A 7062-nucleotide genomic window follows, 5' to 3' on the forward strand; every position below is an offset into this window, starting at 1 on the left:
GCTTTATTCAGAGACGGGCAAAGTGACAAACAGCAGCCAAAGTCAATTTTCAGGTCAGGTGCCAACACGCAGAGAATTTTAATTTTGTAATTATAGCAAGAGAGCAGGGGACTCAGAATGACTTTCTAATTATTTTGCTATTCTTGAAGGGATATTGTCTGTCGCGCAACAAATGTGCAGCAGCAGAGGAAGAGCATGTTCCAGGTTGCTGGGTGTCATTTTTCATTAAATCAAAGCTTTCTGTCCAGTCTCCTGATCTGGGTTAATGGGCAGTAAGGAACAGGGAATTACCTTTGAATCCTCCGTCACTGGATTACTGTGGAGGGTAAAATGTGACAGACATGGAAGTCAGTCCCCACCTGATATATTACAAATGATTGTGACCCAGGGATCTCAGATGAAGAATAGGGCTTTGGATCTAGTGGCTAAAGCATGAATAACTATAAGTATTGTTCATAAGGTAGAGATTTGAACTATATCCTAGCATTTAGTATTAAACTGCTGTCACTTATCCTACACCGTTTATGCTGCAGACATGAATGATACCTCAGATCAAGTTGCTATTACATTTCTAAGCAATCTGACTTGCAATTTTGACCTGATGAATGATAAAATAGATTAAAAAAACTCCAGGACAGAGTGGAGCTACAGGGATATGGGTATACATGGACCATATAGATGCTTCAGAATGGTCTTTTGACTTGGGCCAGTTAACAATCACCCAGCAAGCATCCAGAACAACTTAGCAACTCATAGCAACACATTACAAAGAACTTAGAACATTTTAGCAACATATAACAATGCACTGGCAGTGTGATAGCGAGCTTTGCGTTGTTTATAATTCGTCTTTTCAAATTAGATTCAGTTTTTTATCCCCTTTTTTTCTCCAGAAATTTCTAGATTTCTGTTTTCTAGGGCTGACAAAGTATCATTTAACATGTTTAACATCATTCAGTTTCTTAGGACATTAAATTAGTCATTTAGTCAATTTTTTTTTTTTTTAATTTCAGCTTTTATTTACAAGTTTTTAATTTTATTTCACTAAACAAAAATGTTTATATATATATATTCTTACACACACTCACAGGGAGAATATCATCTTCCCTGAGATGAGGACTTATGATGCATGTACGGACATCCTGCTTGGTAAGAACATCATTTGCCGAGTAGCAAAACACAAGAAGCATAACTAAAAACTGCACTGAGGCCAGCAGCAAAATTCCAAATACTAATAATGTAAATTCACTAACTAATTGGCCCAACACCATCTGTTTCTAGATTGAATAATGAGAATTATTGTGATGGTATTTTCGTGCAAAACGTTCGGAGGCTGATATATATTCATTCATTCATTCAATCCCACCAGAGTGTGCTCAAGTTATGGAAAACGCCAAAATATTAGCTGTAATAAATCACAGAACCATGTCATGGCAGTAAGTTGATTTCATCTGCTTTGAGAGGTTGTCTTTGATAAGTAGACAGTGGTGTCACATTCTCAGCGCTGCTGATTGACTGATAATTTCCCGTCTGGATGTTCCGATGGGTGCCGACTCCTCATCAGTCTTGCAGGTTGTCCTAATCCAAGCACCTTTTAATGGCTGGCTGCACCGTATGATTGTATGCAGATGAAGGAACCTGATAAAGTCATTATGGGCATACGCATAACTGCTGGCCTTCTGCTTCTTGAGTCTAATGTATCTGTGTGAAAGCAGCCCTTATTTCACAAAGTGCGAGACGAAGGAGGGAATTCAATAATAGTGAAGTGTGCCTACTGATTGCGCCGTTTATGCGCGCGTGCTGTCTGGGTTGTTTTAGCTCCCAATTCACTAAAGGAATTATGCAAATAAGGTAACAATGCGAACACATCCACAAAATCTGTGCTGGGTGCAATTTGCACAATTATGATCCATCAAGTTTGCACAATTTTCTATTTCTACATAGTCTCTCATATTTAGAACCGGCTAGATCTACGCAACTTCAAGTATTCTATTTATTTGTTAACTCGAACTCTACTGAAATATCTGTCTTTAAAATGAATCACGAGAACTCGTCACACTGGGTCACATGACCATAAGCAATAAAATTACTTTGTTGAAGTGACAATCACATGCACCCATCACTAATGGACTTAGAGAAGAGCCTTTGTAAAGGGATTCAGGTCTTCACTTTCATATGGAACACCCATAAAAATGTAGTCTCCTTCCTGAAGTTCCCTTTAAGGGTTCAAAAACACTATTTTGGGATTCACCCTATAATGGGTTCCTTTGTCTATTTGTAAGAACAAATTTATGCGCATACACAGCTGTTGTAGATATGCATGTTATTAGTGAACAAGGCCCAATGACAGATCTCTGTACTGAATTACCACAGCTGTTTAATACACCTTCCTCTTTTGATTTTATTAGTATGCTTCACCTATCCTGCAAATGAAAATGAGAAAAAATAATATATTTGTATATTTCTTTGCAGCAGCTTCAAAATTGGTTCTGTTTCTTTGGAAGGAGTTTTACATGAGGTTTATTTTGATTATTGGATTTAAATTTACATGGAGCTGTTTACACAAATCACAGTATCTGCAAATCCTTGAGTGTAACAACACTGATGCCCACTGCAGAATGACAATGATGCTTGAGGCCATCAAAGTACCAACAATTACTGAACTGACAGAGAAATATTGACTGAGGCATGTTGAAACAATGATATAGAGTTTGAACTGTTGTTTGGCATTTAGGGTGGGTGGTGATACTAAATCACTGTCATATGCACATACATATACACCACAAACAGCACATGTGATATAAACATTTGCATATTAATGCATGCTAATGTTTCATGGACTTGTGCACAATATTCTAAGATTAAGGCATATTTGAATTGAATAGCACTTGTGCTTTGTTACCTTCACCATATGAGTTTTAATCATAGAGAATGACTTTGTATTGACCAGGATGTCAGGGACAGCCTTCCTGTTCATGACCCTGTTTTAATTTATTTGAACAAGCTACTTCACATTGTCATTAAGGATCGTAGCTGTGGTGTGCGGTGTAGCGGCTTGTAACAAACTAAACATGAAGACTCATAGTTAATGCATTGCATTTTATTCGTAAGAAAACCGACAGCACAGAATAATGACAATGCATATTTGAGCATATACATATGCAATGGATTAGAAAATGAAGGTCATTTTCCGATTCAGAGAATGAATAAATCACAAGACGGGATGCCTAAATCTGGTGACTTCCTGTGAGCACTTCATAGTGACACTGCATCCATCAGGGGGTCAAGATTTGTCTGATTAGCATTGCCCCATTAGTCCCTGTTGGTAGATGTTTTAACTACACCATCTGGCTGCAAAACATCTTTCTCTGTTGACACCCATACATTCTGATAAAATGAAGATTTTAATAATCTAAATCACAAATATTTATGAAGTGTGAAATAGGCTGAAAATTGTATAGTGTGCAGTTTTGTGTTGCTATCAGTGTGAAATACTGATGTTGATAATGATGGTAATGATTTTTATAAATGTGAAAATAACTTTTATATTGTTAGTAATATTACAAGATAAACACTTACTGGACTGAAGCAACATAGGTTTACTTGATTATCCATACATTTTTTTTCCATTTGATTGATTGATTGATTGATTGATTTAAAAAATAAAATAAAATCATGTTAAAATGTGAGTATCAAATTTGATAAATCTGGCTATTGAGTAAAGTTTGATTTTTTTTTTTTATCTCTCAATAATCACTGTATTGTATTGTTTTGCCCTCCACAATAAAAACTACCAAGCTTTGATGATAAAACTAAGGATTTAAATATCATCTTAAGACATGTTATTGGGACATCTAGAGTGACAGCTTGTTTAGATTTTATTTAAGTAGATTGCTATACTGTTATAGCGTTACAAGCTGTCAGAATTTGATCTTTTTGGCCACATAAATATCAGCAACTGCACCAAACTGCATATACAATATGTACATTAAAATGAAAAATATATAAAAAGGTTTTTAAATAGATTTTATTGTTTGTCTTCTTGTTATTGTTCTGAACTGATGGGCATATCTAAACAGGATTGACCACCTCTTGGCCTCTCTCTTTTCATCAGACACCACAAGGCTTAACTCAAATATCTCCTGACACTGAGCAATAAGTCTGTCAACTCAACTACATCCTCCTATTGTACTTTTTTATTTATTTATTTATTTATTTATTTATTTATTTTTTTTTTTTATGGACTCAAAAATAGAAAACCTGTGCCATTTCCACGCTTGTATCATTGCAAGCCAAAGGGCCAAATGTACATAACTCCACAGAATATTAAAAGTAGACTTTTAACGAACTCTGGTTATTTTCTGTACCTTTTTACTGAACTCTAACCAAATAGGACAAGTACAAAGAAATCTGATAAAAATCCTAAAAAGTAAAAAAAAATCACATAAAAAGGCTCTCAGCTGAATGTTAACGGCTTCAAAATGAACACGTCACAGGCTTGTGGCTCTGAATTTTCGAATCTTAGGTACAACTTGAGGACAAGCACTGCTTTTATGGGATGGTTCCCATGCTTTATTTTCTCCTTACCATGCTTTAAAGGGGGCTGAATCATTCAAGCTACAAAAACAAACACAAATATTCACTATATTCCAAGTCTTATGAAGTCATACAAAAGTTTTGTATGGCAAACAGACCAAAGTCTTTATCCACTGGTAATCTTCCCACTGCATTTATGTACATAATGATTCTTTTAGCAGACACTTTCATCCAAATGAAAGAATGATAATGAAATGTCATTTATTTCTTTAGTAATATTGTAAATATTTCACAATATTACTGTTTTTACTGTATTCTTGGTGAGAGTAAGATACTTCTTTCAAAAATATTAAAAACTCTTACTGAGCCCCATCTTTGAACAGCCGTGTTCACAGAAAAGTTGAGCCATTAAATGTGTTTGCGGGGTTGTTGGTTGCTGCCAACATTTTCTGTTTATTTTTCCACACAAAGCTACAGTGTTTGGTGCTTGTGCATCCTTTTCACCAGCCTTCATTGTAATTGCACTGAAAAGAATGACCAGAATTTTTCCTTTTTAATTCCACAAGAGAATATAAGATCACACAGGCTTGGAAAGACATGAAGGTAAATGATGACATATATTTTTTAGGGGATCTATTCATTTACAGTAACTAACTGCCTCCTCCCATCTTGTATGCGATCTCTCCACTGACCATGTGTTTCTCAGCCTCTGCATTTTCTCTTATCTTGTAGGTTAAAGAGCAATTCACTGACCAGATATGGCTGACTGTTAAAAAAAATGATCTCCTCAGGAAGAGCAACACACCAACACATCACCGTGAGTCACCCTGAACTTTCGAATCACAGTTAAATAGGTAGAAGTTATCTTGACATGAATCAAGATCAAGGCTTTCTGAACTGCCCTTAAAGAGCTCTTCACACTAACTTGTCTTGTTTTGATTATAAAAACATGCTTTAACGTCATAAATAATAGTCCAGTTGTTTTCACTTTCCGAACACGTTCATATACGCATGAAGCAGAATGACGAACATGGTGGGCTGATGTGGCTATAAAAGAATGATGAGCTCTGATCCACTCCCATGTTACCATGGTGCAAACAGAGTTGTACTCAATGTGTCATCTTTGCTCAGGTGCCCGGTAGTCTTTTCACTCCACTGCTTCCATATGCTGCATTCTTCACACATGAGAGCCACGGGGCCTGAGACAGGACAGGAGCCGCTCTCAATGGATGTATACCCCCTCTATCTCCAGGGCTTCCCGCGGATACATTGTGTGACTTCATCCACACAGAGTACTGAACCTTTCTTCTACAAATGGTTTGTAATCTGTCTCTAGAATGACACACACCTGGAAAAGAGCTGTGGATGACAAATGTTGTGCGAGAAGAGTGGTTTTACGTGTGGTTTTATTTGTGATAGATTCTGCTGGGCCGCATGAGCAATTCAAGACGATATAATATAACACTATGATATAACACAGTACATCGTGTGTAAAAGGTGCCATTAAAACAAGAAACTAACTATGCACAGAAATATATTTCCAAAACCAAGTAGTCATGTCTCTGTCAGTTATAGCAATGTATGAACAAATCATTATGTAGAACAAGTGGAAACTATTAGACTTCAAAAAATTATTCGTCACCAGACATTTTTAGCTGTATCCCTTATTTAATTACCTTTAAAGTACTGCCCCTGGAAATAGGGATAGTGGGATAGTTCACCCAAAAATGAAAACTCTGTATTAAATTTTACTCACCCTCAAGTGACATAAAAAGATAAAACATAAAAGTAAACAAATACTATGGAAGTCATTAGAGACCATCAACTATTAATATTACTATAATAATTTGGTTAATTGGTATAATTTGGTTCACCATAATTATACATCAACTAGATCAGAGCAGGATTTCTGCTAATAAATAAATAAATAAATAAATAAATAAATAAATAAATAAAATATAATAAAATAAAATTATAAGTGTATAAGACAAAAAAATTAATTACATCTATATAGTAATGTTAAAAATATAAACTAATAAAAATGGCAAAAGCATACAACAGTAAAATTATTAAAATGTAAACTTAAATTAAAATGAAAATCTGAAAAAAATATATAATATATTCAATTCATGATAATATATTCAAAATATAAAAAAATTAAATAATAAAAAAATACTGAAATAACACAGTTTTTTTGTTGATTCAAAGGTGACTCTGAAAGATTCAGTTTGATATGTGAACAAATCATTTTTGTAAACTGATCCTTTTTTTATTTGGTACACTTTTCTGACATTTGCAAGTTCAGTTTTTTAATTCATTTTCTCTTAATTGCCATCTTTTTCATCTTATATAATATGAGCAATAAATAATATTAAAGCTAAAACATAAATAAGCAGAAAAAAACTAGATGACCACTCTTACCAAAAAGTAATATACTTCAAGTTTACTTTATTAAGTATACTTAAGTAAAGTTCAAGTATATTTTTAAGTATACCTTATGTAGCAAGTATACAAATATCAGTTTTCTAG

At 34.5% G+C, this 7062-nt stretch overlaps 1 long non-coding RNA gene across 1 annotated transcript in view; it reads left to right on the forward strand.

Moving 5' to 3' along the window:
• The window catches only part of LOC122136647, a 35816-nt gene extending 29369 nt beyond the window's left edge, over positions 1 to 6447 (forward strand). Inside the window, exons 2-3 of the long non-coding RNA XR_006154288.1 lie at positions 5266 to 5350; positions 5665 to 6447. This is a non-coding gene — a long non-coding RNA (uncharacterized LOC122136647). The remainder of the gene's footprint in view (positions 1 to 5265; positions 5351 to 5664) is intronic.
• The last annotated feature ends 615 nt before the right edge of the window (positions 6448 to 7062 follow it).

The sequence above is a fragment of the Cyprinus carpio genome, chromosome A3 (assembly GCF_018340385.1).
Source record: "Cyprinus carpio isolate SPL01 chromosome A3, ASM1834038v1, whole genome shotgun sequence".
In the NCBI taxonomy this organism is placed as follows: domain Eukaryota; kingdom Metazoa; phylum Chordata; class Actinopteri; order Cypriniformes; family Cyprinidae; genus Cyprinus; species Cyprinus carpio.